Source organism: Aythya ferina (genome assembly GCF_964211825.1).
Source record: "Aythya ferina genome assembly, chromosome: 15".
Classification (NCBI taxonomy): Eukaryota; Metazoa; Chordata; class Aves; order Anseriformes; family Anatidae; genus Aythya; species Aythya ferina.
The window spans coordinates 8,306,814-8,333,617 of NC_140314.1; the positions used below are offsets into that span (position 1 = coordinate 8,306,814).

At 41.5% G+C, this 26,804-nt stretch overlaps 1 protein-coding gene across 2 annotated transcripts in view; it reads right to left on the reverse strand.

Moving 5' to 3' along the window:
• LOC311445039 (acyl-coenzyme A synthetase ACSM4, mitochondrial-like) overlaps window positions 1–26,804 on the reverse strand; it is a 184,677-nt gene that overhangs the window by 57,126 nt on the left and 100,747 nt on the right. The window contains exons 5-12 of one of the 2 annotated variants that reach the window (XM_084536670.1): window positions 25,819–25,999; window positions 23,647–23,780; window positions 22,241–23,269; window positions 20,883–21,060; window positions 17,910–18,073; window positions 13,175–13,290; window positions 11,821–12,015; window positions 11,279–11,356 (exon numbers count right to left, since the gene is read on the reverse strand). The gene's annotated coding sequence lies outside the window, so the exon portion shown is untranslated. Of the gene's footprint in view, window positions 1–11,278; window positions 11,357–11,820; window positions 12,016–13,174; window positions 13,291–17,909; window positions 18,074–20,882; window positions 21,061–22,240; window positions 23,270–23,646; window positions 23,781–25,818; window positions 26,000–26,804 lie in introns of those variants that run through there. The other variant, XM_084536671.1, reaches the window with a different exon arrangement.

Sequence of the window (26,804 nt, forward strand, 5' to 3'; positions counted from 1 at the left end):
GCCCCAAGCAGAGACACAGCTGTAGCCCACTCAAACTGAGGGAAGCCCACGAAGGCAAATACGGCATGGTGTGACCTGAAGCAGGAGTCTGGTGAATTTGTCAAAGGGCCAAGACCTACTGGGAGAACTCTGCCTTTTCCTCACAGGCTGCTGCCTCGTGTGTCAGCCACATGCTGCAACCCAGCTTGCAGGCTGAGGGCCAAAAACAATTACAGTAAGACAGAAAACCTCCCACTCTCATTAGAGACATGAATGAGCTGTGATCTTCACATTATGGAGCATTTTTAAGTTTTCAGGATAGTGCAACATACAGAGTTATTTAGCAGCCTGAAAAGGTCATATCTACTCTGCCTCCCACCACTGTTTACAGAGCACAGTAGGCAAATGCAATAGGTCATGTATTTTCATTTTGTAGATTTCAGGGAGAAATAGAAATTAGAAAAAAACATACTTGCAAAATAACACAACTGTGAATGGGACAAGCAGACAGCCAATGCATCCTCTTTCGTATTTAAGTTCCCTTTCACTGGTCTTAAGGGGGAAACACGGAACATTTTCCATATCTGAGGAATCAGACTCAAGCCTTGAACACTGAGCTGAGAACAAATCCCTGAACTAAGATTTCATTATACAACAGCCACCCAGAAGCCATTTTGCACCTCAGTCTTTGCTTTATGACCTAAGAGATTAACAATTTCATACGAGGTGTCAGGCAGTGAGTTTGTAAAACCTAAACCCCAAAGCTTCTCTTTGTCAAGATGCTAACTTGTCTGTTTTGGACAGCAAAGGGTGTTTAAGAAAAAGACAGTATTATACCCTGAGATATTGCACTACGACACTTTAAAGATGTATAGGGTTATAACAGATTGTGTGGTAATTTTCCCATGCAGAGGATAAATATCAGTGTTTAGAGGAAGGAGAGTACTATAAAATGTGCAATGCTGCAAGCATATATTGAAACTCAATATATAAAATCTTCTTCCTCTCTCTCCAAGCAGCTGAATGATCTGATATAACACAGCTGACTTACTCCAGTCACCAAGGCCCTGCAATGCATGTCCATGCAGAGCAGAGGCAGAAATTAGTCCTAATAACCAATCCTACTCACTGCTGGGAATGCTTCACTAACCACCTCCTTCTTCACTTCAAGAATAAACTATTTTTTCAGAGCAATGGAAATTCCACCCCAAAGCTTCAAGCAAGCAACTTTTCCATGAAGACAAAGACCTGATCCTGCTCGAATGTGCAGAGCCAGGATTGCCAGCACAGCTCTGCTCCCCCAGCAGGGCTCTGCTGAACCACTAGCTGTAAAAACACCCACGGATGTGCTGCTGAAAGGTTCAGGGCAAAGCTACATGAAAACAGTTCTGGTCTGTCCAAGTGAAAACTGGGTCCCACTGAAGTAAATGGAACTCCTCCTCTCTATGTAAGTCAAGAATTAGGCTCAGAATTAATCTTGGCATGCTTTCAAGACTGTTCCGGTGCATACTTCTTTGGTCATGCATTTTTTGACCTTATTTAAGAGACTTTTCAGTAGTTCTAATCTGCACATCTGTTCAACGCAACAACAGGGCAATCACAAAAAGCAATTCAAAATGATATTCTGGTATTTAGGACTGACAGATTCTTGCAGGTGACAGCTGTTTTGCCACATTGCCAACTACACAGCAAGCTTCATATCCAAGTGATATGACGAAAGGAAATGGCCTCAAGTCGTGCCAGGAGAGGTTTAGGTTGGATATTAGGAGAAATTTCTTTCCTGAAAGGGTTGTGCAGCACTGGAAAAGGCTGCCCAGGGAACTGGCTGAGTCACCATCCCTGAAGGTCTTCAAGAAACATGTAGATATAGAACTTTATAGCATGGTTTAGTAGTGGAATTAAGTACTAGGTTAAAGGTTGGACTAAATGATCTTGGAGGTCTTTTCCAACCTGAACAACTCTGTAAGTCTGTATTACACCCACAAAGAAAGTGTGGTGTAGCCCCAACAGGGCACAGTGCGAGCTCATCTCACCTCTAGCACTGCAAGCTCCATGGCACATTTTCCTCACATACCAGCACCTCCATGCTTCTGGACGCAGCTAGCATGCCCTTTCTTCCAGACACGTTTGCCACATACAGCATCACTCCAGACACCACTGGGAGAAACTGAAAGTGGGGAGGGAGGTCAGGACGTTATTTTTGTCTTTTTTATCCCTTTATGATTTTATCCTAAGCCTTTAGTTTAAGGTGTACACTTATTTCAGGGAAATCGGGGATAGTTTTAAACTTGAAAAACCAAAACCCTGCATTTCTATTTCAACACCTAATGCAAACTCCGCTGATAACAGCAGGATATTAACTGCCATTCTGCAGGACATCAGCCAACCCCAGACTAAGGGGGAGATGACATTGCCTGTACTTTTGCTGTGTCTAGTACCAATGAGACCAAACCAAGAAGTCAGCATGCACTCTGGCTCATGGCTGCTCTTCAATTCAACAGCCTACTAACACCTGCACAGCTTTATACCCTCTCTTCTGATTGTAACCCGCAGCAGAGTCCATGCCATTACGGTAAGTGGCCTTCCTGTCCCCAGCCCTGCTTATATTGTTTTGAATTACGAACTTTAAGACTATGTCTCCACCGACTGATCGAATCTTTCTTTGCTGGGTGAGCTCTGGCTTTTAATTTTGTATCAGAAACAAATTAAGTCTTTAACCTGTAATGAATACAGCAAGTTTACTGAACAATTCTAAGAGGCTTTTCTTTAGGAAGTTTTTAGAGCAAATTCCTTAGTAAGTAAACTGGTAGAGTTCCTGTGAAATACTAAACATTTCATACTTGCATCATTTCAGTAACACCAGTTATTACAGAAGTAAGTTTTTTAAGCTCAGAGGTCAGTTTGAAGGGTTACATGATGCTCAGGCATTGTGATGCTTCCAAATCCGATTTCATATTCCCTTTTCTGCCCCCTGCCAAAAGTCTCACCTACCAATTGCTCATTCCTCACTACCTTTAATAAAACTAGTTACTTTTAATACAGAAGCCTTAGATTTCAGTGAGCAGATTTACCAGCCTGTTTTCTCCAGACAGTCCTGCTTGTTCGTTTTTCATCTCCAGAGTAAATGTCACATAAGTCCATCAGAAGAACAGCAGCTCTTAATTTTTTTTTTTGACACCTAGATGACTATTTTTAAGAGGGTCTACTTTCACAAGTTCATTTCATTCCCACTGCATTTCTGCTTTTATTTACAAGTATAACACAAACCCTTTCTGCCTGTTTTATCTGACTGTCATTTTGTTAGGAAGAGGTGCCAAGTGCTACATTTTCCATGACTAAGTATTTAAGTCTGCGTAAAGTCTGCATTTCAGTTAGCCACACATTGGTCAACCCAGACAGAACCCCAATTTTTTAAATGGTCCCCATTAAAAACAAACAAACATACAAAAAACACAGGAAACCTCCAAACTGCACTAACACAGCACTGAGCATTTTGACTGCAGAGTGCTGTGGGAGCTGGTATAGCTTTTTTTTTTCCATTTGGACTTGAAATTAAGTAAGAGTACCTGGGCCGTTGATCACAACTCTTCACAGTTAATGATACTGTGGTGATCTGGAATGTGTAACAAATAAGACAGAGCATTGTGGACAACAGAATTTGGCCCCAGAATATAGTGAATTATTTTAGACTATTTCCTATGTTTCTTTCCTCCAACAAGTTTTCCAAGGGCTTGAAACAATTTAGCTTTTTTTTTTTTAAGTTGGCACCAGAAGATTTCTATGCTTTCCATAAACAACTTACATGTATTCACAGCACATTTAATTAAGTAGACTTGGTTAGTGTTACACCTCATCTACTGAAGTCTGACTCTGTTTGTGAAGGAATATAGATGTGGTGAATGATCAGACTCAATTTTCTATGAAATTCGAATTTTATTTTCAGAGATTAGTGCTGATTCACATAGAAACATCTGAAAATGTAATTACTATGTGCTTGTTAATATTTTTAAATTCAAGAGCTTCATCCATGCTGAAAAACAGCCAGAGAAGCCATTCAAGACAGGGGCTATGAATTTTCTGATAGAAACTTGACTATCTGCTGAGCACAGACCCAGTTCCTATTGGGAAGGAACCAAAAAAATAAGAAAGGTAGCCCTAAACGAAGTCAATGAATATTACAGGCACTCAGAACCATTCACAATGGGATCTTTGTGATCCAACTCTAATGTAAAGATACTGAAGATGTTCCGAGTTACTGCTCTAAGTAGCTTCTGCATGAGCCTTAACATCAGCACAGTATCAGCGGAACCACGACATGGAGTTTCACACTACTTCTGAGAAAGCAGGAGCCGCCTGCTAGCAGCATCATGCCTGCATCATGCCCAGTTTTAATGATGGACTTCAGATATTCTATGGTATCCCATAACATAAATAGATCAAAGCATGATAATTATTGTTAAACAGCTGTTTTCATAACAATTTATTTCCTTGTCAAGGCAAATTAAGGTAAGTTCCCGGTACTATTACCAGTAGTTTAGCTCTGTGCTCATTAGGAGTCATTTTCCTTAATGCTTTCCCTGCTTACTGTGAAATTCACTGCTCCTTGAGACTTTCTCCATCATCTCACCTCTGCAGTTGATATCAACAAAATCCTTGCAGTCATCTTTGTGTTTAAATGTTGTGTTAAAGATGCCCTGCAACCAGAGCCCCACACGTCATTAAAGGCACTGACGCTGCACATATTCTGCTCTTCAGAAACGAGACTGGAGGACACAGCCCTAGGAGGCTTTTGTTTGCCGCTGTTGCCCTTCCACCCTCCCTGTTTCATTTAAAGACAATCTCTTATTACGCAGCCTTCTGATATCTCGGCATATTCCAACATGGGATCAAAACCAAAACCAATACAGAAATACAAACCATTAATTGATAATTAAGAAGGATGACCAATCAAAGCCTAGCACTAGATCTCTCGTGACTAAAAAAGTACAGGAGGGTAATTAATGGCAGACTACAACATTATTACAACACTAAAGCAGCACAATCATGTGGGAATACTGAATTCCCCTGATTATGAGAGTAATTCAAAAGCCAGCCTGCAAAGGCATCATCCAGTGAATGGGGCTGCAGATATAAGTTATGCTGAAAATCTGGAGAGTAGTAAAACCTCTTCATTCATTTCATTATCCTCTTTTCCCCTGCATTGCATCCCTTCCCCAGTACAGATCGTCTGTCAGTTGTGTGGCAAAATGCACGTCCTTTTCCATTTAAATGGACTACTCTTCCAGCTAGCTCTCTGGTAAGAGAACGGTCTTCACACAAAGGTGCAGCAGCATGACATCTTGCCAAAAGAGAAGTCAACGAGAGAAAATGGTCAGTTGACATTCCCAAGCCAACAATTTAGAGATATTTTTATTATCCTTTGTCTACAAATTAATCTGTAAAATGGAGCCGCAAGCTCTACAAAGATACTTCTAAGCAAATCCAAGTTGAAATAATAAAAGAGGTTGAATCAAATCACTGTTTTGAAAGGGTTAGAAAAAATTGCACCTGAGCTGCAAAATGAAGATAAAGTACTAAAATGTCAGCTGGACTGGGAGATTTCCTTCTTTGCAAAATTAAGTAACTGTAGGCTTCAATGAATTTTTAAGTGACTAAGCTTGGCCTGCTTCAATACACTTCTGCCTTTCTAACTGTACCTCTGTACTTAGCTATTTCCAGAAGGCCATAAAACATGTCCGAAGTAGGATGAGAAGCAGCAGCTATTTGAGAAGTCAGTGCTTGCAATAAATAATTAGAATTCTGAAAGGAAAAATCAAGGAAGTAAAAAGCTTCCTATGCAACAAGTCTACTCCTACCATACACAGAGTTATTTCCACCCCCTATTCCAAATATAGTTATATCCTGCCTAAATAAAAGCTTTCATTTCAGAGGGTCATTAGCTGCCAAGGGCAAGAAGGCTGCTTGCAGACTTATGCAGGAGCCATAGGCTAACGAGCTAGTGGTGCTATGTTAGACCTGGTGTCCATGAACACCCGTCTACAAGGAAGCTGCAGCTGGAAGCCAGTGCTGTGGTAATGACTGGGGCGCTGTAGCCAGGATTTATTGCTACTGCTACATGAAATGTCCCCACTTGTCAAGGCCAACTTTTTACAGGCAAAAATTCTTCATTCCATTGACAAGCTCAGTATCAGTCCCCTCCTCTCTGTACAACTACCCCCAACAGCTAGAAAAGGGTATTTTTCTCTTTTGTTTCAGAAGCATAATTAACATGGCACAGAAATCAAATAATCATCTACACAGTAATAAATGAGATAAAGTATTTTCTTTTAACTATTTTATTTATCTGACATATTAGAATGTTGGTTATAGGTCTCTAACTATGAGCTGAAGAAAAGCAACAGAAGCCAGGTTTTGCAAGTAGCATTGCCATATATAGCAAGGCTTTGCATACATATTTGCAATCAGTGATCTACATTTTCCACACATACAGACTTTGGTAAAATCAGGGCCTAAATAATTTCAGAAACAGGCTGCAACATCCACTTAATTACTGATATATCAAACAATGTTGAGTAAATTTTAGGATGATCTTATTTTCTAACAGCATTGTATGAAAAATACACGCTCTTTCTAACGGGAGAGCAAAGCAGAATCATCAGTTTATTTTGAAGTTTAGTAGCATTGCAGTATATTCCCAAAAACCCATGTTTGCATCAGATCAAACATACCACACTTTAGGTTGGCATTTAATACAGATATTTGTAGCCTGCAGGAATAATAAATGAAACTAATTAAGTTTAATAATTCAAGAGAACCTGGCATGCCTGATTGCTACATAAATGCTAATTATCTTTCTCTTCTTCCAGTACCCCCCGCCTCCCCAATATAAAGTTATTCTGAAAATATCAAACAAATGTGTTAAGAAAAAAAGTAGCAATGGCAAGGAACTTCCAACACACAAAACATCCTGGGTCAGGTTTGCAGCTGATGCAAACTTGAATAAAATCCTACAGATTTTGCAAGAGCAATGGTTGTTTCCATGAGGAGTCAGCTTAGTGAAAGATTTATTTTTCTTATATGTCCTCACATTGGAACAGGACCTGAAAATCCACCTTAGACGCCTTACTAAATCCAAGTCAAGAGCTACAATGCAGCAGAGACTTCAACTACTGATATCTTTACGATTTAGTTCACGTGTGTTTGCACACAGTAACTTTTAATGATCTCCTTCCTCTGCCGAAGTAAGTAGAAGAACATAAGAAAGCATGAGTATTTCTAAAGAACCACCTTTCTCCTTTCCCATATCTCCCTGTTAGGACTATTACCAAAAACACGAATACAAATAAGTATGTAAAGCCTCTTAGACTGATGGATGTGCAATTCATCTGTTAACTGAAGTTAAAATTGAGAGAAGGCTTTGTCAACAGAAGCACTATACACAAGAAGGAAAACATGCATGTGAAGATTTTGCCTTGGACACAAGTCATGTACTGTGCAGCACTTCAGACTAGTAGTTAACCATGCAAGACACAATTTGCAGGTTATTTCTTAAAATTAAGAAAAGAAACAATTGCAGCTGCACCCATTCATTTTGTTCCAAAATCCACTCCCAGACAATGCTCTTTCACCAAGGTGAAGAGTTAACGAAAATACTCTAACACATTATTAATTTCCATTGCAGTACAGTGAAAATCTTTAGAGCCAGAGGTTGACTTAGATTACCTTGCTAACTAATAAAGAGAGCTTTGTACAGGTTTTTAATTAGGTCGCCTAAAGCTCATTCTTCCTTCATTATTTATGATTCTTCTCCACAGTGTAATTACCACCAACACACACCATGTGCTAGTGAGAAGCAGAGCCATTTCCTCCTCCTGCTCAGGCATTTGTACCTAATGGTAATTGTATAAAGAGATTTTGCACGTGCAGACATCACCTGCGCTCTTTTTTCAAACCTCTTTTCCTGGGACATCTACAAAACACTCACTAGGCAGACTGCTGAGGCTGCCTTGCGTAGCTATTAACCACAGCATTTCTTTTCACTGTCCATATCCATCTTGCATTCCTAGTTCAATAGAATCTCTTCCAGTCAAGGCTATTTTCTCCTGTACAGTGCCTACCATACCGGGCCTTGAACAACAGTGATGGATTCTCAGCAGCATCATTAATGACACCATTTTTAATTTGTTTTAAGAGATTTATAACATGTCTGGTAGAACAACAGTTGCTCCCATATTCACGTTTAAAATTACAGGAGGAAGTAGGTTTCACATGCACACAGTGCGGGACACAGAGAGGGCTGCATGAAGAAAGTGAATTATTTACATGTTTAGCATTACCCACTTCAGCTGAGTTGCCTTTGCCCACTAAGTCCCAAGTCTGCTCATTTACTACGACCACTGGGGAGACTGAATTAAGCCGGCAAACACCAAAGCTTGTGCTAGACGCACGCCTCACAGAGGACAGGTGAGAGGCACTGGGGAGCAGGCTGGGGGGAACAGTGCTGTGACATGCAAAAAGGTATCAAAGCCAGGCAGCTCAGCTTGAATCTCATGCCGTCATTACTTCTTGGCAAAGACAGCTACTGAATACAGGCAAGTAGAATCTAAGTCTGCATGCCACTAAAGTTTATTTCCCAGGCTAAAAGGCTTGTTTGCCAAGTCTTCAATTATTGCAATCACTGTTTATCCCAGAGCAGAGGCTCCACATCCTTCCCAGTACTCAGATTTGGGGGAGTTTGTGGGACAGGCACTGACATTTAATGTTTTACCTCACTGTAGCTCTGCTGTGCAGATTTCTTCCTTTTCCTTAGCTGTGCCCAGAGAGAGCATTTAAGGCCAGCAATTACATATGCACAGCACATCTTCTTTCTATTGTGTACTATGCTTTTTCAAAGTTTAATAAGCCTCTGAAAAAAATGAGCATTCCTGTTCAGTTGCATTTGGGTGTAATGGAGATTTTTTTTATTTTTTGCAGGGGTTGAATTAATTCACTCTAGCACCCTGCCTATGCAGATATAGTGCTACCTCTATCCCCGCACATGGAAAAAACAATTTGTGGCATCATTGATTTGCATTGTAGCATCCCTGAAAGCCCTGTCACTGACTAAGCAACACCTTCGTATCCAAACAACTCAAGAAGAACATCTCCAGCCAATGAAGGGAAGTTTTTACTTTTACTTTTTAATCTTTGGTTTGGGGACAAAGCTTATTAGCTTCAGGAATGACTTTCCTCCATGTACTTTACATAGTGCTAACCATAAGAAAAACTGATGCTAGTCCACAGAAAAATAAAGTCCAGCGGGGGAAAAAAAAGAAAAAAGAAAAAAAAAAAAAGAACAACAACAAATACCATATTTGCTTCTTGCTTTAAAGCTTAGAAAAGTGTGGAGAAGGCAGGCAGGAAGGCTGGCTATTTGACTAACTTATGTCATATGGAACAATAGCTTCCCAGTAGGGATGCACAGGGTTGATTTTCTGCTCATATACACTGGCATGTGAGGACCCTGCTGAAGGAGGGAGGAAGGACACTGCCACAGGGCCATTTCTTTGCAGCACGGACACTAAGAAAGAACTGGGGCTTATGAGCCCCACACAGCAGCTTCATAGCTACAGTGAAAATATACATGTACTTCATGGCTTCTCTGTCACATACCCACACTCACAGTCCCACCCAGCATTCTCAAGACTCTGGCTATCTACAACTGAAGTAATTATCCAAGGGGACACAGGTACAGGACAAGTCAGTAAAACATGTCTACTTTGACACGTGGCTACCTCTTTTGTCCAGATGAGCATACTTAGGTAAACTGTGACTAAAATTGGACAGCAGAGAGGTCAGGGTGCAGGATGGCCAGCAACACGGAAGACTCTGGTTTCAAGAAATGCCAAGTGTTGCTAGAAATGACCCCCATCACTCAAGACAGCTTTTTCCCAGATGTAAATGATGTAACTCCCAAATGATTCTCGTTAACATTTTGGTTATTTGCCTTTTGTGAAACTCCAACATACAGCTTTCATTGCTAGAACAGTGTCAGATCTTAATGTGGAAGGTTTTATGTTTCTACAGGTAATTACTCAGCAGAAGTTTGGATTCAAGACCGAAGTCTTCAAAATATGCTATCTCCCCAGAGCATGGAATGCATCAGTGGGACTGTAACAAGAAGCTGCTCTGCTTAAGCCTGATACGCTAGAGCCTAAATTCTTGTTACAGGTACTTAAACCACATTGCAGGCACACTTCAAAGGAACAGAAAGGAAGACAGTTAACACAAGATTGTATAAGCCCTTGAGATACCTTCTGTTTTGTTCTCCTCATGAAGGGCACCAGTCTAGAGTTTCTGATGACCAGTGAATCCTTCCTTCCTCACTGAGCTAACTAACACAGAAGTCTGCACATGCCTGCCCACAACTCTGTAAAACAGGAAAGAAGCATTTGCCCTTCTGAACCCCATGGACATGCAATGCACAGTATGTTCTTGCCTTAATTATTCAGCCATGTGCTTGCAGGGCTCCTGGCAATTCCTGTAATTGCCGTTAGTTGATTTACATGTCATATTTTGAGCTCTAGAGATAAGAGCAGAAGTTGCCTGCAGGTTTGAATCCTTTCGGAACCATTGTATATCATGGCAGGGAAGGTAGATGAAACAGTTCTATGACAACAGAACAGCAGGAAGAAAGTTCCCTCCAGTAGTACTGCAGCTTCTGTTACATACATCAATGACTAATTTGGACTACTGTAGCTTCACCTAGGCCAATACATTTGCATTGGGAAGAAAAATTATGCCAGTGTCTACACTAAGGCCTGTTCCCTGCTTGTTGTAGAAACTTGTGCCTTTTAAATATACATTGGTGAATTCAAAGTAAGCACGAGGAATATTGATATTCTCAGCCAGCCAACAATGAGACAGATTCCAATAGCATTACTGGCAGGTTTCTGACAGTCTGTTACTTCAGTGGTGCTACTGGATGAAGCATGTACCACTCAGCACAAGTCTACCCAGCATTAGTTATTCACCCATTACATTATGTGAAGGACCATCCTTTAAACCGCCAAAGGCATATTCAAAAGGCAATACATATGCAGAGTTATGGGTATGATTCTGCCAAATACTGGCACACAGCTTTCACTCCCTATTCAGGATATCTTCTGTAATATCTGCTTAACTTTAAAGACATGCTTAAGTCTTAAAGAAGTTAGAATTAAAGGCCATTCTTTGAATAGCACATCCTTCTGTCTAGCACATCCATTAGATGAGAGCTCTAGTACTTACCAACAATGCATGCTATTACTTATTGACTCACCAAAAAGAAGTTCCTTCAATACCTCTTCATGCAAATTTTAATCATTTATTCAACATTAAACCTTTCATTAGGCTGTTCCTAGGAAGCAGGGTGAAGAGGCCATTAGTAATACAGTAATAGACCCAAACCCTGTTAGAAAAATGACACTTTCACTTCAGTAGACTGACATATACTGATGTAGTTAATATGATTCTTACGTTCTAAGTACAAAAAGATACTGCACTGGGTTTTGTAACACCCTTGATGATTGTTCATCAGAGCTGTAATTTGTACGTGTATGCTACAGTTAAAACTGTACAGCAGTGTCTATGAGAAAGTTTGCTGTTTACAGTAATTAGTATGTGACACTTTCATTTTTGCTACTATGAAATTTTTGTCAGAAAAAAATTCATCGCTCATTTGCATCTAGTGCAGGGCAACAGACATTTCTTAATTTCATTTAAGAGTATGCTGAGGCAACTCCTAGAACAATGCGTTTGCAGTACTGAAACACTGAACAAGCAGATGAACCATAGTAACAACTGCTTGTATTAATTACATACCAAGTTGACAGGCAGAGAACTGGACTCGTTGAATGCACACACGAACCTGTAGTATCTAGCACACGCCAACCTGTAGTATCTCGCAATAAGCCTGCCAGAAGCATAAACAATGCTGTTCCCTGGGGTATTGCAAACTGCTATCCCTTTACATTTTTCTTCCAACAAACTTGTGCAGACTCCAAGGTACAAGATGGGCTGCAGAGAAATCAAGTAATATAACCATCATAAGCAAGAAAGGTGGCAAGCAGGAACAGTCATGAAAAGAGGAAAAATACTATTACATGCAAGTTGTCAAAAGAGTGATCAGAAAACAGATTTTAGACACTATGTGGAAAAAACTGAGCTAAAGATTAAAAGAGTACCACGGCTAGACCTTGATGACTTGAAAAGAGCTTACTTGAGCTTGAATTGAAACAAAAGCTCTCCCATTTATACTAGTAATGGAACAATAATCTAACCTCTGGGCAAAGTATGAGAGCAAGGCACATCAGAGATGAAGTGCAAGATGTGTAAATTCTAATTCTCAGTCCTAGAAGTGAAGTGCTTTTATCTGAGGAGGTTATTGTAAACAGTATTATTTTAGTAGCTTTTCAAAAGACAACTGCTACACAAAAATGCATACTGAAACAAGGTACTTTTCTCTATCTGAACTTTGCCTCGACATAAGAAATACTGTGCGTCATTTATTTAAAAATGTTGGAAAACCAACAACTCTTAAAGCATAGCCATGCATTTCAACGTTTTATGCTTTTAAAATGCCAAAATAATCAACTGATCCCTCCTGTGAAAAGCTATTGAGTCTCCTGTGAAACTGGAAGCACAACCTGTGTGAGCTCATCTCTGCTTCATGCATTCAGAAATATGGACGAACTCAATTCCAATTTTAATATCTATGGTCAATGTAGTCTGTGCATCTCTCACAAGCTGAAAAGAGAGAATATTCACAGAGACTCTTTTCAATAAGCAAAAATGTACCTGAATTGCTTTGGAGACATAATATTCACTATTTAAAATGACCATGTAGAAATTGCTGTGGTAGAAATGCAGACAGCAGACAACATGGTGCAGTGAACTTCATGGGCAATGGTGATTGCCATTTTTAGGAATATTAAATTTCACAAGCCTCAGTGCTCTGCTCTGTGACATTGATGATAGCTGGAACAATGAACAAGCTCTTGCTAAAGACAACGTGACTCAAGGACGGCTGCTCATACTCAGCTCTGCTATTCAGGAACCATCCTGAACATGAAACACTAGAAGAAAATGATAAACTCTCCTTATGCGATGACCATTTAAATTCCCAAAACAGGCTTCTGGAGTCCCACTCCCTCTCTCCCATCTCTGAGCAACTCACCCAATGTGGTATCAGATCCGCAACGTGAGCTAAGGTACAGCTCAGGAACATGTTTTCTGTCAAGTATCGCCACTTTCCTTCTCTTCTCTTCAGCAGAAATATTTGACCAAGCTGAACTGCATCACAACACAAATATTGTTCATGATTTTTTCCCCATAGTATTTAATTATTATGTCCCTTTTTCTGCCAATAAAGACCTGCATAAACACTCCACCAACAAAACCCCCTTCCCCACAATCTGCTCCAATTTTCACTTCTTGTTTTAGTCTACTCAAGTCCAGGAAATAAAACAGGAGTTATATAACTTTACCTTCAAACATTGAGATATTGAAAACATACATTAGAAAAAGGGAAAAGTCACAATAGGGATGTGGCCACAGACGGAAATCCTCCAGAGAACACATGTCAGTAGAAGCTTGCTAATTTGCTGGGGCAATTTCTCTTTGCTTTTCTATTGCCTTAGATAAGCAAACAGAGAAGAAAATAACTGGCACAGAATGCTAACTTCAGGCCCTCTGAGGGCTGGAGGAGCTCACGTATGGCATTTACCTGCTGCAAGGCAGCACCCGGTACCTGTGGTGCTGTCAACGCCCGCAAACACAGGAGCAATGCCGCCTTACCGCCACCAGCAGGCCGACGAGGACAGGTTAGGAGCCGGGCAGCAACGCCTGAGCCCCACAGCGGCCCGAGGGCACCAGCCCTGGAAGCAGCGCGGCTCCTGCGTCTCCCTCAGCCGCTCCCGCCTCAGCCGCTCCCGCCTCAGCCGCTCCCGCCTCAGCCGCGCCCATCCCCACACACACTGCCATGGCGAGGCCCCTGAGCGCGTCCCAGCGACCTGCTCCTGTGACATTTGGGTCATTCTGAGCATTTTCAGCTCCTCTCTCACAGCCCCTTTCAGCCCCACAATGGTCTCCTCTCGTCCTTCACAACGGATTTCCTTCATCCTATTGACACCTTTTGGGATTTAAGAAGCCCAGAAAAAGCAACATGCTGAAGGGAATTGAGAATAACAACACCAAAGCAAAGAGCCTAGTCAGTCTGTCCTAATGTAAAAAACAAAACCAGAGCAAAAGAAACATAAAAGACAACACTAACTAATGAACAGTGATTTCCTCTTAACTGCCCCAGTTCTGGCTTCAGTTGGAGAGGTCTCTTCCACCTCGGTACCTGCTCCTTGTGGGCTTGCACTCTGCAAAGGGTTTGCTGACTTCTAAAACTAATGGAGATTTATGGACAGCATCCCAATAACCTTTCCAGTATACCTGGAGAAATGTTGGTGCTTGCCCTTGAAATTCTCCCCACAGAAACGTCTCATTTGCTCTATAGAAGACAGCAATAAATTCAGTGACATACTCAGCACGGACAGATCCCGGACCAAGTGTAATTTTACTGACATGCATGAAGTTACATCAGAATTGATTCACCCCACTAAGACTTCAGCTTGTTCCCCACATCCCTGTTGCCCTTCAAAATGGTGTGCGCAGTCAGCCTGCAAGGACAGTTTCACTGCTTGTTCAAACTCACTAAAATGTGCTCCCACCGCTGGGCAGAGCTGGCCCACATGCCCAAGTTTGCTCAGTGCCTTGGGAGGTTGTTAAGGGTCTCACTCCACTGCCACTTGGCACATGCAGACAGGCTGTACAAAACTTTCGGCATGCCAGAGAAATGCAGACGGCTTTTCCTGAGATTGCTTTTGCAAGCGTTATAAAGCCTCCAGATCAGATCTGGAGCTCTTCTGTTTCATGGAGTAGGACTTAGTGACCCAGAGAATCTAAGTAATTTTGGTGAGCATGCTCCTGCAAATCACTCATTTTAAAAAAAGGGGGGAGGGAGGAGTTGACTTTCCAAAGTTGCTCTTCTTTTTGGTAGTGAGGCAGTGTGCCCTTGGCGTCTTCTGATCAGTGGGACATTCAGCAGTAAGCACTTTCTTTGAGTTTCATCAATATTTTCAAGAGAGAGAAGAGAACTTCACTCCTTTTTGAGTACCACTCAGACTAAGATGAAAAGCTTGTGAAGCTGCCAATTACATAACCTGAACTGCCTTGTCAGTAAAGAGCTTTGCAGGATGCATTCTTGCTTCACAAGATGGAAATTCAGCTTTTATTCAAGTGGTTTGATTTGGTGACTTCACTGTTTAATGCATGTAGCTGCTGTGATCAATCAGAAGCAATAACTGAAAGGGAGATTGCACAAATTAATTCTCCTACCAGGAGAATGTGCTGAATATGCTCCATCTCCTGGATAACATGCCAGCGTGACCATTTCAAGACAAGGGTTGATGCAGACTGCACTGGTGACAACATATGCTTACCCTGCATGACAGAATTCCAAGCTGAGATATTGGACAGGCCACCAGTAGATTCCCACAGAGCAGTGGGCACATCAGATCTGGCCTGGAAGTTGTATAGCCATGTTTGTGCTGAATTGCATCCAGATTAGTAAAACATGTCCCCTGACTTACTAGTTTGGGCCCTCTACCAAGTCATAGACAGCCATACTGTTTCCCAGGCTAAAATGACTTGTATACAGCTGACTGGGTCACTCAGAAACAGCATTTCTTTTCTCCCTGATCAACACGGGTATGAGGACTGGATTTGAGTGCCTTAGACTGCAAAGCCTTTGGGACAGGAGCAGTCTCTTGCTTACAAGTCTGGGTGGTACCTTCCATAACAGGAATGCACAAGCGTTCCTGAAGCTTGAATGTGACAGCTTTTCCTTCTGTAAAAGTAGATCAAAGCAGTTTAACTGCTGTTCTGACAGAAACTAAAAGAGAAAAACTATCAGTAAAATGTATCCAAAGGAAAAACAATGCTGAGCTTATTAGCCAAGTTGCATGCAAGCTTAAAAATTATCAGTCTAGACCTGGAAATTTATGTTCAGAGCCACAAATTCAGAGTTAATTTATTATGCAGTAGATTTCCAGCTCCACTGAGCTTAATGGGATTTGTTATTCTGTTAAATGGGCTTTTCCCTCAGAGCACCTTGTTTCATTAGACTATGTAACAGAGGCTTGCATGAATGAGGTGTGTAAACAATACAGCAACACACCACCTGCCCCTTTGTTTTGCGCACCGAAGTGCTAATTCCTCTTACAGACTGTGGCTGCACGTGTACTGCACTCCATGCACAGGAAGGCATGCATGCACCATGGTCATGGCTGCAAGAGGAGGCAGTGGGATTTCTCTTTGCTGAAAGCCAAGAAGAAGCAGCAAGGAATGTTACAGATCTCTTGAGAGAGGTTTTGACTTGCTAATGGTCTCCAGTGTGTTTAGAGTTCAAAATTGGACCTAGCTTGCTTGCACTGTGTTGACAACACATTCTCCATGAGCCAGCTAGCATTTGGGGATGTGCCAGATGTATACAGAACTGTCTATAATTAAAAACACTTTGATTCATAACAGTGTTAAGTGGATCTAACAAAATCAAGGCCCTGAGACTCTCTCTGTCTCCTGTAAAGTATCTAAAATCCAAGTGTCAAAACAGAGAAGTCCACAAGGAAGGAGAAAGACCAAACTTCATTTCAGAGAGGTGAAGCCAAGGCAGTGAAACAGCACATGACCCTGGTAACAAATCCAGGAGTCAACCCAAGGCCTGCTTGTTCATTCAACACCTGAATGAAACTCCTTTTATGATGGTCCTCATAGGACCCAGACTAGATACTGTTCTCACATCCATCTCTCTGATGAGAGAAGAGTTCCTCCCTCTCCAGGGCTAATTGGAAAATTAATTTTTCTGTTAACTTTCATTTTTTGTAACAGAGTTCTTTGCCATTCTGAGCAGCAAGTTGAGCGTAAATGCTATAACCCTTAGTCAGGCAATGCATCCATTAAGGAGACATTTTGCACTTTTTTATGATACGATTTTATACTACACAACTGACTGACCTTGATATTCCCACTGTTTACAATCATTTAATTTTTATACATAATACGATGTTTTCCAAGGAAAATTTATAAGCAATTTCAGCAGCTATTAGACATTGCCAGTGAAACTCCATTTATGATGAAGAACAGAATAAAACTCATGGAACTGTCAAGGAAAACAAGAAAGTCAATGTCTAAATTCCTGACAGCATCAATAACAACAAATCTAGTGTGAAATGGCATGAGTTTTCCCCAGATATCCATTTTGTAACTTGTATAGAATAGAAATCTTGCTGGAAATAAAATTAATGTACAGAACAAGGACTGAACAAATTCATAAAAGCTGCAGAACTCAAAAAGAAATTGGTTCTTTCTCTGTTGCTTTCATTTGTGTGTATATTCATGACTGTGTGTAAATCTAAATACATTCATAAGCCTGAGGGCAATGTTGATTCAGAAACACAAAACAAAAATTAAAGAATCAATGACCTCTTGAAATAAATGACAGAACTCCCTTCATTTCAGCAGAGACAGAATTTTTCACCCACTATTTGGGCCAAACTTATCAACAGCCAAAAGACAGTAAATTTGACTTTGGAAATCCAGTGAACAGGAAGAGAAAAGTGGTCCTTGGATTGTCTGTCTATTTGGTAAATCTTTCCTGAAAATGTATCAGACAACACTCCAGACTTGCTTCCCTACCCTCACCTCATCATAATCTGGTGAACCCTCTTTCTCTACTACCCCAGAGATAGCGTAAGCTCCTTAAGTAGATGTGTCAGTCCAGAGTTTGGTGAGGAAAATACATGTCTTAGTGTGAGATAAGCCAGATCAGAATTTACTTTAAAGATGTGAAATGATTTCACACTTACTTTGCATTAGGAGTGTGCAGCGAGGGAATCAATGCAGGCCAGTTTATGTGGTGCACATCCCAGGTACCACACACTGCTTACTTCCACATGGAGACAAGCCAATATTTGTTATGATTCCATCTGTGAAGTTTTTTCTTCTCATTCTTATCCTTGCAGCTGCCATCCTGAGATATAAAGAAGAAACAGTGTCTTTTATTTCCAGATAGAGGCACTGAGAAAAACAGAGACAATAATTCAACTTCTTTAATCTATACTGGTTTCAGGGCCTGAGTTACAGAGAACACAGATGTCATGAAGTGTGCAATGAAGCCTGCCAAGATATCTGTTGATCTCCCATGGTGGCCCACCAGTGCCTGCATGACAATGGTGTCCTTGCAGTTTATGTAGCTGTAGCTGCTCTGGACCATGCACAGAAAAGCAATCTGGATGTCAGCAGCAGCTCCCTCAGAGACCAAGAAGCCTGGATGATTTCACTGATGTTGCCTATGCATATTGTTAAAGGACTGTGTTTGGAAGATGGCCTCAGAGGTCCCAGTCACTGCCTTGGCTCCATGGACTTGGCCATCCCAAGCCACCTAACCACAGCCTGGGGAGGGAGGCTGCAAGTCTGCATGGGGATAGACATTCTCTTGAACCCACAGGGGTTCCTGAAGTAGCCTGTGAGGATGGTCATGGCATGGCATTCCCTGTACAGTTGCCTTGCATTTCTGGAAGTTTTGCACTCACTGCTGTTCATCCTATATGCACTGGGTGATCCAGTCATCCCTAGCCAAGCTTGTCTACAGCGCCCAGAACCCCTGGCTCAGTGGGGCAAAGTGGATGTAGTGGCACAGCACAGCAAAAGGCTACTCCATCTGCTTCACTGAGGAAGACAAGGTGCAGCAGGACAGGCACTGGCTCATTTCAGAAGACTGCCTGATCCCACAGATGAGCCTCCTTTCTACTGGCATGAGCCCAGCTCTTCTCTCTCCTTGTTCCTGTGACACAGAGCTGCAGCAATACCAAACAGCCACCAGACAGGTAGGATTTAACACCCTCATAACGACAACAATGCTCTTCAGGCAGAATCAAAGCCACTGCAGAGCAAAGCCCTAGCTTAAGGTGGAATGATGCATGTGTGGGACAACCTGAACTGCTCTATTTTTTTCTGGTATTTATGTTTCATTAGCTAGCAGTTCAGAATGGCTCTGGGAGTAAATCCCTCCTGGATGAGTCCCAAGGTCACTTCCATAGCTGCAGGACTAAGAAATGCACTGAAGCCTGGCCAGTTGATAATCTTCTGCCTCGCTCACACCAATTGAATCCTTTCTTCTTTTGGATGAACTTATGCCAGAGCTAGCTAGACTGTAGGCCCCTGTTAAATAATGATGATTATGTTCTTTTGCTCACTGCAGACAAAGAATTATAGCCCCTCATTTAGAACTCATTTCAAAACCATGAGATTCTGTAATTGAAAGTGGCTGAAGCTAATTTGATAACCCAGTTCTGAACACAGCCAACTAACTACTTTCCCTTTGTCCTTTCAACAGTAATGGCCTTGTCAGGAAACTCTTCTGTGCTACTTTTAAGAGGGCAATTATGATGGAGGTTGAAAACTATTGTTCTGTGACAGGCTGCAATCTCAACATTGCCTTCAGGTTTTCAGCAAGGCCAGAGGCATGGCAGAAGGTTCAAATGCCCTCCAGACACATCTGCCCACTGAAACAACTGCCCCGCACTCACTGTCTTGGATGACTGGCTCTAGAGCATGCCCCAAAATACAGAGCTCCATCCAGGAGCATGTCTGACACTTCTCAAGCCTACACCAACATGTGCTGGGTTCCCCCAGGGCAGATGGGAGGGAGAAGTGTCTCTGCCTTTATTCTTGCTGGTAGCTCCCTCAGACACACTCCACGGTTGACCCTTGCCTACTAAAATCCCTTTACAGGACACATTGAAGGCTTCTCCTCACTCACAGCCACCTTCAGCTCACTGTACGGGGAGGCTGCACTAATGTTTAGATATAGCGAATGCCACTCTTGGGCAAAACAGGCAGGTCACACTTAGACTGCACAGGTGGGAAGGAGAGGAACTGTCTACCCTCACGAACAGCTGTACATGCACAGAATACCGCAGGGGCACACTCATATTTTCACATGCACTGCTGACTGCATTGCTAAGATCCTCTCAGTTAGGAGTACACTCACAAGCAAAGAATAACAAGGGCTTTCTGCCCTCGGAAAGGTTAAAACAGCCTAAGCAGGCACTGCAACAAAAGCTAGAAGATAAAGCCTTAATTTGATGCCCACCTAGTGCTCTATCTGCAAAACTGCTGACTCACTGCTTTGCTCTTGTGATTAACAGTCTTGACCACTGAACGCATTAACTCTGGTACAAGCATCAGTGCAAGAAGCCCCATTACCTCAAATTCCTGCCTGTCTCATTTTCATATCCTCACCCAGGAGTGCAGTGGGTGCTGGAGATGAGAGCAGCTTTCTCTGTACGCCACTTTTGCAGTGAGCATGAAGGGGAATTTGCTGATTGCAAGATACATATCTTTGGTATCTAAATAAATTTTTCTTGGTGTTTGTAGGATTCTGGGCCTTCCGCATGGTAAAAGGAAGAAATGTAAATAAACAGCAAACGTAGCCTAGAGCTGTGCTCATATTGCTCTGGCTGTTGTAATAATTAGCATAAGCAAATTGCTAAACTGTGTGCTGTGATAAAATGATGGATTACAGCATGGAATAAATCATTAACACATTGATTAGCAGCACATGCCTTCAAAATCACTATCTAAGCAAATTCTGAGGATTGTGTGAGCTTTGCAAATGTTACAAGCACTGCCTTCCATAATCAAGAATCAGGACATATTAATACATAAATCACTGAAATACAAAATTAAATTTTAACTATTAAAGTCAGTTCTCAAGTGTTTCTGATACATTCTGTATCTGTTTGCATGGGTTCCTGTTCTGTAACCCCTGTACTCACATAGAGGGGGCTGAATCCATGGCTGTTTGAGGCAGGGTCCAAGATGCAGGGATCTACCTCCACGTTTCCAGGTGCACATCCCCTTCCTTTTTTATCCATATCTCTGCTGCATGTATTCTAAGCATTTGACAGCATTGGATGGTGAGATAGTGTGTCCATACCATGCAATGTATACCTCCTGGCATAGAAAAGGATAATTAATAAATATATAAATATATAATAGAACGTGAATAGTAGCCTTTTTTGTTGTTGTTGTTGTGTATGATAGTTTTGCTTTGAATGTAGTGGTAATTTGATTCTCCTCTATCTATTAAATGAAATGTTTCCCTGCACTTACATATCACAAGGATTTCCTGACCAGTCTATGTGGTTCACTGGCAGCATCTGCTGCTAGGTATTCCCTCATGATGGCTTTAATAATCAAAGCAGCTCTGCTTTTGCCAAAGCTAATAGCAAGAGACTTCACTTCTCATTCAGTACAAGTGCTCAGTAGTTTATAAAATTACTTATTTGAATGGGTTTCCTTTTATTAGGATTAGCAGGCCAATCTCACCCCCCCTCCCCATTCCTTCCCCCTTGTTTTAAATAAGACGAGACACACATATTGAATTTTAATACATCATTGTAACAAAAATGTGTATGTCAATAGTGGCTACCTGCTGTGAAAAAGAAATACAGGAGCCTACCCCATAGCTCTATGTCAGCACGTTTACCTAATCCCAGAGGATTCCCAAATTCATTATCAGCAGTACATAAAATCAATACAAGGCTGTGATTTCACTTACTGACTTTGGGTACTGCCACAGTGGAGATTAGACACGTAGGCCTTGCTGTGGTAGTTACAGACATAAAATAACACACATCTCACAAGCTCTGACAGCCAGGAGGATAAAGGCACGTCCAGAGCAGTGAAGTGCAGGGACACCAGAAGCTCCGTTTGTGTTGCAGAAATGCTCGGTCTATTCCCTCCCCACCATTAACCCACTCAAAACTCCTACGTGGTAGGGGAAGGAGTGGAGCCACAAGTTTAGTTGTTCTGATTATTTTACAGATCCTACCACACACACCCAGGTCATAAATGTGTTTTGGGGTCCTGCAGTGGACTAGAATGGGAAGAAGAGAAAGAGCTGAAAATGTTTGTAGTTCATTTGCCAGAGCTGAGTATGTCAGGGATTCCCTCACTTTCACTGTCAGATTAAATCATGGATGTGGAAACTAGTGACCAGTGACTCCAAGGTCTGCGTCTATAAATGAAAGAGTGTTTCAATAGGGGGGTAATTTATTTCACTTAAGTAAACCCACTGGTATTTGCTATGAATGTATTCGGTAAAATGCCCTTTTAATAAGTAAAAGAATACCTTTCAAAATTGCAGAAGATTTGCAAATGTGATCTTCAATTCCTGTAGTTCCTTCTCCAGTTCAGTTCCAGCTGCAAGGCAGCTCTCAGAAATGAGAGACAAAGTGTTCTTCTCCAAGGAGAGTCCATTTTATGAGTGCCTGGTTGTATGCTTAGCTGCTCACTGCTTCTCTCTCAAAATCTAGTATCTCATTGGATTTTTTTTTTTCAAATTAATTGGGTACTTTTATACATAGTTCCAAGAGTTACCTCTCAGGACAGCATTAATTTTAATAGCATCTTAAAATGACAGATTTGAGATATGCCTCTAACACTGAATATATGTAATTAATAGATTTTCCTCTTGCTGCACTTGCTTGGCACTACATTTGTCATGGCAGTGGTCCTGCTTTGGCACCATTCTCATCCATTCCTCATCCAATGATTTTTATTTCATAACATATCTTTCACTAGCAGTATAATTTCTGCATTGCCATACAGGCAATGTCATATACTTAAATTCTTCATAAACATTTACATCAGCATCTGTCTGTGTTAGACATCAAATGTTCTTTTCTGGAGGAGTCTGCAGTTTCACCTGCTATTATGGTATATCATCTCCCAGAAACAGTCTCAGAAATATCTCTCACAAATTTAAGTGTCATAACTTGCCTGAACAGCCTTCACCTAAACAGATGGAGGAAATTGTCCTGATTTTTTGGCAGCCATAAGGATTGTTCAGGCTGCAAGCAAAGTTGATGAATAACACGGCAACCAGCCCCTTTGCTAGACAGCCCCTCTCAGACCAACCAGACTAATAGCTTAATAGTACAAGTCCTTATTTTCCCATTTTTATTCAGATCTTCTCATTTCTCCTTTTTTTTTCAAGAAGTCTGGAGAACATGTTGGTAGCTGTTTGAAGAATACCTGATGTTTCACAGTGACACAAAGCAGCGCAGTACTCCTTACATTTGTCTTCCATCTTCTTTGACTTAGAAAAGCCAGTCTGTTAAGGCTAGGCTTTTTGTACTTATCCAAATGGGGTTTGAACCTAAAAGCCATGCAAGAGCAGAAACAGTTTGTTGCCCTTAACCACATAGGACACCACAGAGTAATGTAGACAGAGAAAATCTTAAAGTCAGGAAAAACAATCACATTTCTCAAAATTGTTTGAGTGATTTCATTTCAGTACTTGCACACTTGTTTTGAGCACTGCCATGTTGGCAGTGGCCAAGAACAGCACAAGTCTGTGGAGCTGAAAGCACTCACTGCGCTCTCCTGCACACTGCAACTCTTTGGTTAGCTGCTGTTCCACAGTACTAGTGCTCCTTCTAGAGCCACCCAGAATTAGATCAAACGAAGAAGAGAAAACAAACCCACGGACACATGCTTTACACTACAAAGTGATTGCTTCAATGTTTTACTTACTCAGGTTCTTCTCTCATTGGAGACCAGCAGCAGACTGCAGCCGAAGACCTGAGGCTATCCAGCTGGGACAAGGAGCAGATAGGGAACAAAGTAGATGCTGCAAAAGGGCTCCCGTTGTCTGCCCTATCTTCTTGCTGTTAAAAAAGCAATGGGACAGTGCCATTCAGAGCAAGGGGAGGAATGCAAGGCAGTAAGGCTCGTATGGCTCTGTGGGTTTCCCTTTCCTGGGCTGTTCACACCACTTCAGCACCTGCCAGCAGCTAGCGACCAGCAGCCAGCTCACGCCTACAGCAGCGAGAACAATTTCAGGCCGCAGCACTCTTCTTAGGCAGAAGGATGTAAAATTGTCATGCATTAAATATTCTAGTTGATGAAAAGCTTCTTCTATTGAAGCAATGCCATAACTACCTCTGACTTCAATGGAACAAGTATTTTTCCCATCCTTCTACTATCTCACTGATCAGATCTGTTTTCTGTTGTCACCCATTCTTTTCCTCTGAGGCCTTCCCAAATTTTTTTTCTGAGGAAACAAACTGATTTTGTATCTTCTAGTTTTAACACTCCTGTAATATAATTGTATTCTTTGTCCTAAAAGGAAACACTGACAGTATGTGTTTCAGGTTTTCCATCTTGCACAGTTCATTTTTGTAGGAATCAATAAAGGTCACGCTATTTAAAAATGCCCAGCCTGACCAGAGTGCAGAAAAGACCACAGAACTGCTCAGGGTTTCCACAGTGATGCATGTTTTTGTTGCTTTTTTTTTTTTTTTTTTTCAGCAGCAGATGGTAGGGCTGACATCTGCAAAAGCAAAGGGCACAGCTGGGTTACATCTCAGGTTATGGAAAGCAACAACATCTACTATCTGTCACCTGTTTGGACTACATAATTCACCTTTCTCTGAGAACAAAGTGCTTCCCCTATGCATAGAAAATGACTGCATGTTTCCTATTTATAACAAAAGTGATGCCTCATACCCCAGAGGAGACAGAAGAGCAATGGCCTATAACGTTAACAACCAAGGATGACACTCATAACAAAAAGTAAAGCTACCAACATTCAAGGTGTTTTCTGCATTCTGGAATTAAAACTCTTTTTGTGAAAGACGTTAGTCTAAAAGCAGCAGTCAGTATTTTGACAAAAAAAAAAAAAAAAAAAAAAAAAGGCAATGCTTTTTCCCATGGGAATGAATATGCTTCACGATTGCATCCCTGTTTAAAGCAATGAGGATGTTGGTTCCTGGCTGGAGCACTGCAGGGCCTGTGAGGGTGAAGAGGGTAGGGGGAACAGATGCCCACATGCCACAACTCCGGGTGGCTGTCCTCCCTCCCCAGCTGGCTGCAGGTACTGACGATCATTTGACTCAAACGGAGGTGAAAACAGCTTTTGGTCCTAGTGACAAAGTTAACAAGCAAACCAAAAGAGAGCATACAGTAAGTTTCAAACCACTGAAGAGAAACTGGTGTATTTTACATCGCAATCATTCTATTCTTTCTGGTGTTACTGTCCAGAATTAAAATGAAAAGGTCTTTTCATAGCTCTGTTGTGATTCAGTCTGTGCCAAGTGCTTCCCAGTCTGGATTCCACCCCAGGTATTTTACTTCTGTGACATTATTTGAATGTACTGACCAAAATATACAATATTGTAGATAAGGAACATCTGTGGAGAATTATATTCTTGAATGCAGAACAAACAGTTGATGCTGTCAGTTGCTCTAATCTCTGCACCAGCTATGTGCATTCAGAGCAGTTGATAATGCAATTTGGTGTTTCCCTAGAAGCAGGCGGAAGGGCATGCACTTTCAGAGGAGTAGATGGCATGACTGCAAGAGCACCCCAAAGTTCAGTCCCACCCCCTTATTTGTACTCTATTAAAGATACTCTGAATGTGTGCTTTCTGTCAGGGACTTTTCTGCATGCTGTTGATAATGTTGCCTTGTTCAGAGGGGTCAGCAAGAGCAGTACAGAGTATTTTCCAATGAAATGGGCAGAATTACTTAGCTAAGTCCTTTTATTTAAAAAATAAAAAAAAATTGCTTAACATCTCAGCAAAACAAGATCTCTTTGGCTTGATTCAATCTCGCATCTAAAAACAAAAAGGGCATGAATGTGAGTGGAATCCTGTCCTTGGAGTGAGAAATAAACCCAGAAGTGCTTTTAAGCCATTCTCTTACCTCTAGAAAAGCTGCCTCTAGATTTTAACTCCTGATTTCATAGTTCAGCACTGAATTGCTCACACCCTGATCAGTTTTGATTTTTCATGTGATGTATAGCATGATGTCAGCAGTGTGGCACTCCACAGCTTGATGTGACACTGTAGGACTGCTCACAGACTTCAAGAGGGTCCAGGAAATCCTACAAAATAGCAATGAGATAGGATATAAGCAAAATCTGCAGTAGTTTTTCATGTATAAATAATTCACACTAAAGCTGTCCTATCACTGTCTTGTTATCATTTTATATATAGCTAATATTAGTAACTACCAAGAGAGTAATACTATACCATTAGACAAATGATCTCCATCCCCTAAATCAGCAAGGCAGTTGATACCCAGCTCATGTCAGCTACTGATAAGGAGAAATGACAAAGCACAACAACAAAGCACAACATTTGGCAACAGAAATATTTCTGTGGCTCAGATGAAAAAATCCAGAAGTAGGATTTTCACACATACCTCGTGTCTGAGGGTGTCCCCAGCCTCTAACTGGACTTGCAGAAATGGATGCTCTAGAAATTGGGAAAGTTCTCCCCATTCCTGTTTGTCAAAGCAAGACCTGTGTGACTGCAGCACTGAAATATGGGCTGGGACACCCCCTCAAACAAGAAATCAAGGCACTGTCCTGTAATCTCAAAAGAAATTGGGATCTATATTAGCAGACACTGTAACTACCACAGAGAACATCTCAGAAGTCAAAACACGTGTTTTAACAGCCCAGGGACTTTGTAACCAGTGCTATCTCCAGCGACTCTGGGAGGAAGGGTGCCAGGATCTCATCCTCTACAGTTACAGAGCAAGATCCTGAATTCCTGGCGTTTAGAAACAACAGAGCAGTCCCCAGCTGTTTTTCTTGTTTTCTCTGTCAGATGGAGAAACTTTTCCAAAGCAACTGCCTCGGCACAATAGATGGATGATGGCTTGCACAGTAGGGTAAGAGCAGG